At 41.7% G+C, this 14,540-nt stretch overlaps 1 non-coding gene across 1 annotated transcript; it reads right to left on the minus strand.

The window, feature by feature from the left end:
* Positions 1–4,912: 4,912 nt before the first annotated feature.
* On the minus strand, positions 4,913–5,016 carry LOC112738475 (small nucleolar RNA R71). The gene has a single exon (XR_003169435.1). It is a non-coding gene; the product is annotated as a small nucleolar RNA R71 (small nucleolar RNA).
* Positions 5,017–14,540: the final 9,524 nt, after the last annotated feature.

The raw sequence follows: 14,540 nt of genomic DNA on the forward strand, positions 1-14,540 counted from the left end.
CTGTGACATAGAGGATTCCTCTTCTTGTTTGTTCTCTTCTTTTTCATATGAGCAGGAACAAGGATAAGAACATTCTTGTTGAAGCTGATCCGGAACTTGAAAGGACTCTGAAGAGGAAGCTAAGAGAAGCTAAAGCACAACACTCTGGAGAGGACCTAACAGAAATTTTCGAAAAAAAAGAAAACATGGCAACCGAAAACAACAACAATGGTGGAGATGCAAGGAAGATGCTTGGTGACTTTACTGTACCAACTTCTGACTTCTATGGAAGAAGCATCTCAATTCCTACAATTGGAGCAAACAACTTTGAGCTCAAGCCTCAATTAGTTTCTCTAATGCAACAGAATTGCAAGTTTCATGAACTTCCATTGGAAGATCCTCATCAGTTTTTAGCTGAATTCCTGCAAATTTGTGACACTGTTAAAACCAATGGGGTTAATCCTGAGGTTACAGACTTATGCTTTTCCCCTTTGCTGTAAGAGACAGAGCTAGGATATGGTTGGACTCACAACCTAAAGAAAGCCTAAACTCTTGGGAAAGTTGGTCAATGATTTCTTGGCTAAATTCTTTCCACCTCAAAAGATGAGTAATCATAGAGTAGAAGTCCAAACCTTCAGACAGAAGGAAGGTGATTCCCTCTATGAAGCTTGGGAAAGATACAAGCAATTAATCAGAAGGTATCCTTCTGACATGCTTTCAGAATGGAGCATCTTATGTATATTCTATGATGGTCTATCTGAATTATCCAAGATGTCATTAGACCACTCTGCTGGTGGATCTCTTCATCTGAAGAAAATGCCTGCAGAAGCCCAGGAACTCATTGAGATGGTTGTAAATAACCAGTTCATGTATACTTCTAAAAGAAATCCTGTGAATAATGGGACAACCCAGAAGAAAGGAGTTCTTGAGATTGATACTCTGAATGCCATATTGGCTCAGAATAAAATATTGACTCAGCAAGTCAATATGATTTCTCAGAATCTGACTGGAATACAAGCTGCATCCGGTAGTACTAAAGAAGCTTCCTCTGAAGAAGAAGCTTATGACCCTGAGAACCCTGCAATGGAAGAAGTGAATTACATGGGAGAATCCTATGGAAACACCTATAATCCTTCATGGAAAAATCATCCAAATTTCTCATGGAAGGATCAGCAGAAGCCTAATCAAGGTTTCAATAATAATAATGGTGGGAGAAATAGGTTTGGCAATAGCAAGCCTTTTCCATCATCTTCTGAGCAACAGACAGAGAATTCTAAGCAGAGACATTCTGACTTAGCAACCATAGTCTCTGATCTATCTAAGACCACTCTAAGTTTCATGACTGAAACAAGGTCCTCCATCAGAAATTTGAAGGCACAAGTGGGTCAGCTGAGTGAAAGAGTTACTGAAACTCCTCCTAGTACTCTCCTAAGCAATACAGAAGAGAATCCAAAGAGAGAGTACAAGGCCATCAATATAACCAAAATGGCCGAACCTATAGAGGAGGAAGAAGCAGTGATTTCCAGTGAGGAAGACTAATGACTTGCATCATCTACCTCTTTTTCTTGCATAAAAAGGACCATAAAAGGGCATAATCTCATTAAATTATTGCAATTCATGAATTAATTGATAAACATTACAATACATTGCTTTGAAATGAGTTTGTGCTAAATTTCAGGAGAAAAAGACATCAAAAAGGGGGAGAAAACAACAAAAGAAGCTGGGCGTGTGAAACGGGCGTGCCACTTGGAGCAAACGCCACAAAATCACATGGGCATGGCATGCCAGAACTAAAGTCTAGAGAGGATTCCCCTAAACATACACATGGGCGTGGCACGCCAGGAGCTGGGCGTGGCACGCCAGTATGACTTTCCAGAGAGCAACAATGAAGGCCACCAAAGGGGGCGTGGCACGCCAGGCTGGGCGTGGCACGCCAAACCCACCACATGATCCATGGGTGTGCCACTTAGTGTCGAAGGCATGGCACGCCAGCTTTAAAAATCACTTGGGCATGCCACTTAAAGAACCAGGCGTGGCACGCCAAGCTAAGAAGGACACAAATGAATGGGCGTGCCACTTGAGCAGCTTGGCGAGGCATGCTGGTACAAAATTCCAGAGAGGAAGTTGAAGGTTAAAAAGGCTGGGCGTGCCACTTGAGCATCTGGGCGTGGCACGCCAATGTAAAAAGAAGGCCAAAGCAAAGATTGGGCATGCCACTTGGTGTCGAAGGCGTGGCACGCTAGCTCAAAATCCTTACCTGGGCGTGCCACTTGAATGCTAGGCATGACACGCCAGCCACTGGAACCAATGCAAATGATGGGCGTGGCACGCCAACACCTGGGCGTGTCATGCTGGTTACACTTTCCAGGGAAGGAGAAACAAGGCCAACCATATGGGCATGCCATTTGGTGTCGAAGGCGTGGCACGCTAGCTTTAAAAATCAACTGGGCGTGCCACTTGGTGTCGAAGGCGTGGCACGCCAGCTTTAAAAATCAACTGGGCGTGCCACTTGGTGTCGAAGGCATGGCATGCCACCATCACCAATCATCCAAGAGAAGACCTGGGCATGCCACTTGAGTTCTGGGCGTGGCACGCCAAGCAGAGGAGCCAAGCACATGAAGGGCATGGCACGCCAAACCCTGGCGTGCCACATTAGTTCAACTTTCCAGAGAAATAGATCAAGCACATAGCATGGGCGTAGCACGCCAAACCCTGGGCGTGCCATGCCAGTTTAAATTTCCAGAAGCTAGCAAAGAGATGGAAAAGGCCTGCGTGTGCCACTTGGGGTCGAAGGCGTGGCACGCCAGGCTAACCAAGGCTTTAAAAAGGCCTAGGAGTGCCACTTGGGCTCAAAGGCGTGGCACGCTAGGCTACCCAAGGTTTAAAAGAACCCTGAGCATGCCACTTGAGCTCGAAGGTGTGGCACGCCAGGATGGTCAGTGAAGGGAGGCGTGCCACTTGAGGATTGGGCGTGGCACACCAAGGCAGAATCAGAGGAAGGCGTGGCACGCCACTGAAGTTTCAATCACACGCCAGCTGGGAGATCACGTTTTATGAGTTTCTTTTCCCTCCAAAATGTAATTTTACTTTCACTTTTGTATTTTTCTTTATTTGCTATTGCTAGGAGTAGTATATATACCCCTTGGAAGTACTGAAGAAGGGGTTAAGCAGTTGAGCTATTAGTTGATGCATAGTTAGATTCACTTTTTCCATCTTTTACTTTTTCTAGAGCTATGAGTAGCTAAATTCCCTCTCATTGAGAGAGGGAGCTCTGTTGTACTTGATGGATTAATGATAGTGAATTTCTTCTTCTCTTCATCTTCTCTTTCATTTGCTAGAAGGAATTTCGTTCTTCATGCTAGTGTTCAATCACCTTGGAAAAGGGGTTGAATGCAAAATGGGTTTCATGGGAACCTTGGAAAAGGAAACATGAAATCATGCTAGAAATCCCTTCTCACACTTGAGTAGGATCTGGGTTTTGGTGTTTGGATATGGTGATATAAAATCCTCCCTCTACTTGGACCTATGATGATGTGTGGTATAATCAAGGACCAAGCATATCTCTCTTCATGAGCAATTAGACCAATGAATTGGCTATTGATCAAGATCTGAGAGATTGAGTCACCAAGGGATTGGAGCTCAATCAATCATGATTGCCAAGAGGTCAATGAGTTGCATGATTGAAGAGGATATGAGCTGGATTTAATCCAAAGAGACAACATCTCCTAATCTCTCCCCCCATTCTTATCTTCCACTTTCTTTATAGCTTTCTTTACATTCTGCAATTCCCCATTCCCATTTACTATTAAGTTTCTGCTCTTTACTTTCCTGCCATTTCCAATTCTGCCATTTACTGATTTCATTTACTTTTGAGTCATTTACAATTCTGCACTGTTACAATTCTGCAATCACAATCTATTCTGCTTAAGCTTGACTAATTCACCAATTGATTAAAGTTGCTCAAATCTACCAATCTCTGTGGATACGATCCCACTCTACTGTGGGTTATTACTTGACGATAATTTTGGTGCGCTTGCCAAAAGAACGGATTCATAAATTTTATAATGGGGTGTGAATTCGGCTCATCAAGTTTTATGGCGCGGTTGCCGGGGATTGGTTTGAATTTGTTAATGATTAAATTGATTGAGGAGCTAGATTAAGCAATTTTGTTACCGTGTTATTTTCTTTTTTGTTTTTTTTACTCTTCTGTCTACTCTGTTTTCTTTAGTTTTACTTTGATTATTTTAGCTATTCACTGTCCATATTTCCATTCTTCTAACTGTTTGATTAATTGCATCAAACAAGCTAACCACTAATCTTACTATAGTGATTCTTTCACTTGTCCTTCACTTGCTTTTTTGTTGAATGTATGATAGGTAGAAGGGGAGAGACTTCATCTTCCTTTGATAGTGAAATTGAGAGGACCTTCATTAGATTAAGGAGGGAAGCAAGAGGCAAAGGCATAGTTGGAGAAGAACTAGTAGAGGAAGATCTGTGAACCACCATGGATGACGAAGTATAGGACAATGTTGGAGGAGATGCTGGAAATCATGTTGGGTAGGAGAGGAGAGTCTTAGGCTCCTACATTAACCCAAATCCAGGAAACTGTTGCAGCAGCATCCTCAAACCAACAATCCATGCCAATAACTTTGAGTTGAAACCTCAACTCATCACACTTGTTCAGAATAATTGTTCATATGGAGGAGGAGCCCAGGAGGACCTAAATCAACATCTCAGTACATTCTTGAGTATTTGTGACACTGTAAAATCCAATGGTGTACACCCTGACACCTATAAACTACTTCTGTTCCCTTTCTCACTCAGAGATAAGGTAGCAAAGTGGTTGGAAGCATTCCTCAAGGAGAGTCTAACCACATGGGATGATGTTGTAAATAAATTCCTAGCAAGATTCTACCCTCTGCAGAGAGTCAACAGGCTAAGAGCTGAGGTGCAAACTTTCAGACAACAAGATGGTGAAACACTCTATGAAGCCTGGGAGAGGTTCAAGGATTTGACAAGGAAATGTCCGCCTGACATGTTCAATAAGTGGGTGCAACTACACATCTTCTATGAAGGACTGTCGTATGAGTCAAAGCAAGCAGTAGATCATTCTTCTGGAGGCTCACTCAACAAGAAGAAAACCATTGAAGAAGCCATAGATGTCATAGAGACTATAGCCGAGAATGAATACTTCTATGCTTCAGAAAGAACTCAAAAGAGAGGAGTGATGGAACTCAATTCAATGGAAGCCCTGCTGGCCCAAAACAAATTTATCACTGCACAACTAGCAGCCTTGACCAAGAAGATGGAGAGTAATCAAGTCTCAGCCATTCAAGCCCAAGCCCCCCAACAAGAAGGAGATGCACCAGAAGTTGACTGTGAACAAGCTAATTATGTGAACAATTCTAGACCCCCATATGACCCAAACTCCAAGACATACAATGCAGGTTGGAAGAACCACCCAAATTTTGGGTGAGGGAACCAACAAAACCACAATCCAAATCATACAAAGCCATACCAAGCCAATCAATACCAAAATCACAACCCCAACCATCAACCAAACAATAACAGACCCTACCACAATGTACAAAACACATCATATCATTCTACTCAACCAATGCAAAACAACCACCATCAAGACACATCAACCTCAACCATGCAACCATGTGAGATCAAAAGCAACTTTGAGAGAGTAGAAGCTGCAATAGCACAACTGTTGTCACAGCTGACAGGAGCTATTTCCACTCTTTTGGAGAGGCAAATACAAGCTGACAAGAGGATAGATGCCAACCAAGAAGAGTATAGGTCAAATTTGAAGAATCAAGGCACAGCCATTTCAAAGTTAGAAGCACAAGTGGGGATTCTATCCAAGTGAATTCCTATGTCTACACATACATTTCCCAGTGATGCCATGGCTAACCCAAGAGGAGAATGCAAAACCATCACACTTAGAAGCGAAAAGGTGGTGGAAGAAGCAAACCTAAGCCAAAGCAACCAACAAAAAGAAGCTGCAGAAAAGCCTGAAAACAAGAATGAAGAGGAGACCTCTACCTCATCATCACCAAATCCAATCTTGAAGCCTTATGTGCCAAAAGCACCATATCCACAAAGGCTGAGGAAAGATGGGAAGGATGGCCAGTTCTCTAGATTTTTAGAGATCTTCAAGAAGCTCTAAATCAACATACCATTTGCTGAGGCATTAGAGCAAATTCCACTCTATGCCAAATTTCTGAAGGAGCTCATGACAAGAAAGAGAAACTGGGGAGAAAAAGAGATCATAGTGCTAACTGAGGAGTGTAGTACCATAATACAAAGGAAGCTACCCCAGAAAATGAAGGACCTAGGGAGTTTCCAAATCCCCTGGATCATAGGGATATTAACATTGAAAAGGCCTTGTGTGACTTAGGAGCTAGCATCAATCTCATGTCCCTAACCATGATGAAGAGGATGAAAATTGAGGAAGGCAAGCCAACAAGAATGGCACTCCAATTAGCTAACAGAACCTTCAAGTTCCCACATGGGGTAGTGGAAGACTTGCTGGTGAAAGTGGGAGAATTCATTTTTTCGGCTGACTTTATTGTGTTGGATATGGAAGAAGAGGCTAACACATCAATCATTCTAGGAAGGCCATTTCTAGCTACTGCTGGAGCCATCATTGATGTACAAAAAGGGGAATTAGTCTTGAGATTACATGAAGAGAAGATAGTCTTCAATGTCTTCAGGGCAATGAGTTACCCCAAGGAATCCATAGGAGAATGCATGATGGTGGACACTATAGAATAGATAGTTCAAGGAGTTTTAGAAGAAGAACAATGTGAAGGAGCTATTGAGCTAGAGCAGCAAGCATCAAGTGGAGAACAACCACAAGGAACCATGGAGAATTCAATCATGTTGAACCCCAAAGACAGTAAAGAAGTAGAGGCACCAAAACTCGAGTTGAAGACCTTACCGCCAAGCTTGAAATATGCATATCTGGGTGACAACAACACCTACCCGGTAATCATCAATTCAAGTTTGAGTGAGGAGCAGGAGGAAGAACTTATCCAAGTGCTGAAACAGCACAAGAATGCCATAGGCTGGACACTTGCAGACTTAAAAGGAATCAGCCCTTCAATGTGCATGTACAAGATACTACTTGAAGAAGGTGCTAAACCCTCAAGGCAGCAATAAAGAAGGCTGAATCCAACTATGAATGAAGTGATCCAAAAAGAAGTATTAAAGTTGTGGCAAGCAGGGGTGATCTACCCCATCTCAGACAGCCCTTGGGTAAGCCCGGTGCAAGTAGTCCCAAAGAAAGAAGGGGATCACTATTGTACCAAATGAGAAGAATGAGCCGATACCCACAAGAACCGTGATCAGGTGGCGCATGTGCATTGATTATAGGAAGCTTAATGAGGCCACCAGGAAAGATCACTTCTCCTTACCTTTCATGGATCAGATGCTTGAGAGATTGGCTGGACATGAGTATTACGCTTCTTGGACGGTTATTCGAGCTACAACCAAATTGTTGTAGACCCCAAGGACCAGGAAAAACTTCATTTACTTGTCCATATGGTGTTTTTGCTTATAGGAGAATGCCCTTTGGATTGTGCAATGCACCTGCAACATTCCAAAGTTGCATGCTCTCCATATTTTCAGACATGATTGAAAGATTTATTGAGGTGTTTATGGATGACTTTTCTGTATTTGGTAACTCATATTCTGATTGCTTACACTACTTAGCCTTGGTGCTAAAGAGATGCCAAGAGACCAACTTTGTTTTGAACTGGGAGAAATGCCATTTCATGGTTACAGAGAGGGTGGTCCTTGGTCATAAGATCTCCAAAAGGGGCATAGAGTTGGACAAGGCTAAGGTGGAGGTGATTGAAAAGCTGCCCCCACCTTGCAATGTCAAGGCAATTAGAAGTTTTCTAGGACATGCTGGCTTCTACAGGAGATTCATTAAAGACTTTTCCAAAGTTGCGAAACCTTTGAGCAACCTACTAGTCCCTAATGTACCTTTTGTTTTTGATGATGAATGCATGATAGCTTTTAAGGAACTTAAAAACAAACTCTCCTCTGCGCCTATCATAGCATCACCATGCTGGGATTTACCTTTTGAACTGATGTGTGATGCATCAGATTTTGCCGTGGGTGCTGCCTTAGGACAGAGGAAGGATAAATTGGTACATGTCATTTATTATGCTAGCAAGGTTCTCAATGAGAATCAAAGGAACTATACCACTACAGAGAAGGAATTACTTGCCATTGTCTTTGCTTTTGATAAATTTAGATCATATCTTTGATGCATGAAATTGTGATCATCAATGGCGCCAACAACTTGGTACGCACAATTGTAATCTCAACTCTTTATCACAACTCCGCACAACTAACCAGCAAGTGCACTGGGTCATCCAAGTAATAAACCTTACGTGAGTAAGGGTCGATCCCACGGAGATTGTCGGCTTGAAGCAAGCAATGGTCATCTTTAAATCTCAGTCAGGCGGATTCAAATGGTTATGGAGGATTGATAATTAAAAGATGAATAAAACATAAAATAAAGATAGAGATACTTATGTAATTCATTGGTGAGAATTTCAGATAAACGTATGAAGATGCTTTGTTCCTCCTGAACCTCTGCTTTCCCATTGCCTTCTTCCAATCATTCATACTCCCTTCCATGGCAAGATTTATGTTGGGCATCACCGTTGTCAATGGCTACTTCCCGTCCTATTCCAACATGATCTGTCGGTTCTCGATCATGTTGGAATAGGATCTATTGATCCTTTTGCGTCTGTCACACGCCCAACAATCGCGAGTTTGAAGCTCGTCACAGTCATCCCTTCCCAGATCCTACTCAGAATACCACAGACAAGGTTTAGACGTTCCAGATCTCAAGAATGATCGCCAATAACTCTAGCCTATACCACGAAGGTTCTAATCTTAGATTAGAAACCCAAGAGATACACATTCAAGCTTGTTTGCATGTAGAACGGAAGTGGTTGTCAGTCACGCGTTCATAGGTGAGAATGGTGATGAGTGTCACATAATCATCACATTCATCATGTTCTTGTGTGCGAATGAATATCTTAGGGAAGAAGTAGGTGTTAATTGAAAAGAAAAACAGTAGTACTTTGCATTAATTCATGAAGAACAGCAGAGCTCCACACCTTAATCTATGGTGTGTAGAAACTCCACCGTTGAAAATACAAAAGTGATAATGGTGGTCATTGGCTTCGGCCCCAGAGAGGGAACCCGAAGAACCAAGATCAAAAAGTATATCCAAGATGAAAATACAATAGCAAAAGGTCCTATTTATAGAGAACTATTTATACACATGTAGAGACTTTTCTTGGAGTTAAACGCCAGCTTTTATGCCAGTTTGGGCGTTTAACTCCAGCTTTTGTGCCAGTTCTGGCGTTTTGACGCTAGAATTCTTAAGTTGACATGGAACGCCGGTTTGGACCATCAAATCTTGGACAAAGCATGTACTATTATATATTGCTGGAAAGCCTAGGGTGTCTACCTTCCAACGCAATTGAGAGCACGCCAATTGGGCTTCTGTAGCTCCAGAAAATCCACTTCGAGTGCAGGGAGGTCAGAATCCAACAGCATCTGCAGTCCTTTTTCAGCCTCTGAATTAGATTTTTGCTCAGGTCCCTCAATTTCAGCCAGAAAATACCTGAAATCACAAAAAAATACACAAACTCATAGTAAAGTCCAGAAATGTGATTTTTAAATAAAACATAATAAAAACTAACTAAACATACTAAAAATATACTAAAAACAATGCCAAAAAGCGTATAAATTATCTGCTCATCAATCTTATTGGTTCTAAAGTAATTGTATTCACTGTTCATGCAGCACTCAAATACTTGCTCACCAAACAAGATTCCAAGCCCAGACTAATAAGTTGGATTTTGCTGCTCCGAGAGTTTGACATTGAAATTAAAGATAGGAGTGGAGCAGAGAACAAGGTGGCTGACCACCTCTCACGAATACCACAAGAAGAAGATGGGGTACACCAAGTTGCAGTGAATGAAAGCTTCCCTGATGAGCAGTTAATGATGATACAAGAGGCCCCTTGGTTTGCTAACATAGCCAACTTCAAGGCTATTGGGGAACTACCAACCAACATCAACAAGCATATGAGAAAAAAGCTAGCCAAAGATGCTAAACACTACATCTGGAATGAGCCCTATTTGTTCAAAAAGTATGCTGATGGAATCTTGAGAAGGTGTATTTCCCATGAGGAAGGGCAAGAAGTGCTTTGGCAGTGTCATGGATCTGCATATGGAGGCCATTTTAGTGGGGATAGAACTGCAGCCAAGGTGCTACAATGTGGATTCTACTGGCCAACCATCTTCAAAGATGCAAAAGAATTGGTGACAAGATGTGATGAATGCCAAAGGGCTAGCAATTTACCCAAGAGAAATGAGATGCTACATAGGTTCATAATGGAGTTAGAATTGTTTGATATGTGGGGAATTGACTTTATGGGACCCTTCTCATCCTCATACTCAAACAGTTATATATTGGTAGCTGTGGATTATGTATCAAAATGGATAGAAGCCATAGCCACTCCAACAAATGATAACAAAGTTGTAATGAGCTTTTTGAGAAAGAACATCTTCAGCGGATTTGGGGTGCCTAGAGCCCTCATCAGTGATGGAGGGACACACTTCTGCAATAAGCAACTTGAAGCACTCCTCTCCATGTATGGAGTCAAGCGCAAGGTGGCAACCCTATATCACCCACAGACCAACGGGCAAGCAGAAATTTCAAACAGAGAGCTTAAAAGAATTCTTGAAAAAAATGTTAGAAGCTCAAGAAAGGATTGGTCTAAGAAGCTGGATGATGCACTATGGGCCTACAGGACAGCCTTCAAAACATCTATTGGAATGTCTCTATACCAATTGGTGTTTGGTAAGGCTTGTCACTTACCAGTTGAGCTTGAGCATAGAGCATTTTGGGCTATAAAAATGTTGAACTCTGATGAACAAGCTGCTGGAGAAAAGAGGCTTATCCAGCTAAATGAGATGGAGGAGTTTAGGAATAAGGCATATGAGAGTACAAAGATCTACAAAGAGAATGCAAAAAGGTGGCATGATCAGAAGATAGCAAGAAGGGAGTTCACTGACGGGCAAAAGGTGCTGTTGTATAATTTGAGACTTAAGTTCTTCCCTGGGAAGCTTAAGTCTCGATGGTCAGGTCCCTTCACCATCCTCAATGTATCCCCTTATGGCCATGTAGAGCTCATGGAAGACAAAACACAAAGGACCTTCACTGTGAATAGCCATAGACTCAAGCATTACCTAGGAGACTCACTGGATGAGAAGAGAGTGAGCTACAACCTCAGCTAACAAGGAAGGACGTCAAGCTAATGACGATAAAGAAGCGCTAGCTGGGAGGCACCCCAACACTTTATATCCTTTTGATTTATTGCTTTCCTAGAAGTAGTTAAAAATTTGCTTATTTAGATAGTTTGAGTTTCAGTTGAAAATTTATGTTTTCTGGCCTTCTAAGAAGTAGATTGTAGATAGTGGATTAAGAATTTTGTTTTCTATTTTGATAGTTAGGAGATCCTTATATTCTGTTCTCTTTTGGTCTGAAAACGCAATTTGATGAATACCTGTACTAATGATGAGCTATTGGGCTGAGAGCTAGCTAAAATGCTAAGTTTGATGTGGCCACCAATTTACTTAATCTAGGATTACTAACCTTGAACAAATTATGATTAAAGGTAAGCCCAGAGATTAAGTTTGGTGTGGCCACCACCACACACCATCATCTAGCGTAGCCCAATACTACTAAATCTGAAAGCATCTAATACATTGGGGAGAGCCAAAACGTGCTTTAAATGTGTTCAATAGAGGATGAAAGCAAAAATATATGAAAAATTGGAATTATTCTACCTTTATGAACACATTAAAAACCCAATGATAAACCCAATTCATTATAATACAATAGGATTAAGTTTGGTGTCCCCAAAACACCCATCAGTTGCAAATTCAGCCATCCATATCAAAGAGGAATGTGGAGGATTCTTTTGTCATTACTAATGAGGTTTCAGTTTTATTTTCAGGAGAGAGAATAGGACCCACATGATGGATAGCGCACAAAGCAAAGAGGTCAAAGTGTACTTGCACTTTGGAACTCAAAACATGCAGGAAGTGAAGTGGGATGAGGATTGGCACCTCTTCCCACGCTAGGCGCCACTCCCCAAGTGGGAAAATATTGAATTCCTTTACTTCCCACCATTCGAGCACCACTTTACACACCTATAAAAACCCCTACTTTTCCCACCTCTCCCCACACTTCAAACCCCATCCACAGAGCCTTCCTTCCTTTCATCTCTTTTCATTCCCCTTAACCTTCTTTCACTACTTCCCTACCTTTTTCTTGATCGGGACGATCAAGCTCTAAGTTTGGTGTTGGATCAAAACTTTATTTTGCTTACTCTCTTTTGAAACCTTCCCCAATACCTTCTTCAAATCTTTAAACATACCTCCTCAATCCAATGGCACCACCAAAAACCTCAACAGCATCAAAGAAAAGAAAGACTAAGAAACCAACTTCTGGATCCTCAAGCTTAGGTTTCAATGAGTACAAGTTTCTCTCCTCATTCAACTAAAACCAGTTTTATGGTTGGGTGAGTGAGAGGGAGATTATCCCTGAGGTCGGTTTCCAGCTGGGGAGGAACGAGCACCCTAAGATCAATAGGGAGATAAACAATAGAGGCTGGGTACTCTTGTATAACCCACCAAGGAAGGTGGTGGAAAGCTTGGTGAGAGAATTTTATGCTAACGTCGTACCTCAGCCAGGACAACCCTATGGCTATCTTAACTATGCAAGGGGAAGTCCATTGATTACAGTCCCACTAACATAGAGAGGACGCTGATGGTGAAGCAGACAACCTCCACCCGAAGCTATGAGGAGAGAATGAAGCAACAAGACCCAGGATTTGATGAAATCCTAAATGAAATCTATGTTTTGAATGTGCAGTGAATAAATGACAAGGATGGAAGGCTCAACCAACTGAGAAGAAGAGACTTGAGCCCCCAAGCTAGAGGGTGGCTGGATTTTGTGAGGAGGTCCCTAATCCCTACATCCAACACTTCAGAGGTGACCAAAGAGAGAGTCGTGCTCATATACAGCATCATGAAAGGTGAGATTATCAATGTTGGGGAATTGATTGCCAATAACATCAACAAAATTCTGAAAAGCACCAAAGATAGCTCAAGGTTGGCATTCCCTAGCATCATGCAAAGGCTGTGTGATGAAGCAAGGGTTGAGAGGATAATTGATGGAGTGCTAGTGGAGCAAGAAAAACCCATAACTGCCAAGAAGATGGCCAAAGTGGTGGTTGTCAACCCACTTCAGAGGGCTAGGGAGAATAGGGCTCATGCTCATGAGCTACATATGTAACAACAACAAGAAGAAGATGAGGCAGAGGAGCAACCGCATTTCCTAGCACTCCAACCAGCACCATACCAACAATGCCAACAATTTCCAGAGAGATTCAATTGGGAACAATTACAAGGAGATGTACACCAAATGAAGGGAGACCTACACCATCTGAGGGAGGATGTCAATCAACTCAAGGAGACTCAACAACAACAATGGAGCCATGTGAATCAGAGCATACAACAACTCCAAGGGAGTTGGGAGCACATGAAGAAGGAGCAGCAAGAACAGTATGACTTGGGAGAGATGCGAAGTGTACTTGAAAAAATCGTAGAGCAAGGCAAATGGCAACAAAGGAACCTCGCTGAGTTCAGACATCTTTATGATGCTAGAACCATTTCAAGGAGGCAGTATGATATCAATACACAAGTGAAACTGAATCACTTGTGTAATGCTGTGGCCGCTCTAAACCCAGGATACCCAACATTCATGCAAGGGATGGAGGAGTTAAGTGCAAGACAAGAAGAAATTCTGGCCAAGCATAAGGAGGATGAAAGAAACTACATGAGAAGGATAGGATTTTGGAAGCCTAAGGACAAGAAAGCACAAGAAGGATCCTCCAACAAGGATGAAGATGACTCCTCCCCTTCCAAAAAGAAGGACAAAGGCAAAGGGCCAATGAACTGAAGTTGAAGTTGCTCAAGGTTGTTAAGTCCCATGGTTGACACTCTCTAAATTCTGAATCATGTTTAAGTTTTTCTCTCTGTTTTAAATTTTGTTTTTGAATAATTGCAACATTAAGATAGTTTATTTTCACTGCCTAGTATTTTTTTATCATGAAGTCTTTTGTGAGTCCTTTTTAATTTCAAGAAAGAAAATGCAATGTGTTTCAAGTTTTTACAATATCAATAAAAGCATAGTTTGTCTTCATAAGAATTGTCGTGCGTTGCAAGAATAAAAAAGATTAAGACCAAGAGAGATCATTCAAAAAACTAAGAAATAGAAAACTAAGTGTAGAACCTTGAATGAATAAAAGGGGAAAATAAATCATGAAAGGCAACTAGTCCTAGGAGGTATGACAAGTAAAGGTTAACGGGTATTTCTTGAACATCTATAGAACTAAGAAGTAGTAAGCAATAAAGACCTAAGTTTCTAAGCATCAACTACTAGGAGGG

The sequence above is a fragment of the Arachis hypogaea genome, chromosome 13 (assembly GCF_003086295.3).
Source record: "Arachis hypogaea cultivar Tifrunner chromosome 13, arahy.Tifrunner.gnm2.J5K5, whole genome shotgun sequence".
NCBI lineage: Eukaryota > Viridiplantae > Streptophyta > Magnoliopsida > Fabales > Fabaceae > Arachis > Arachis hypogaea.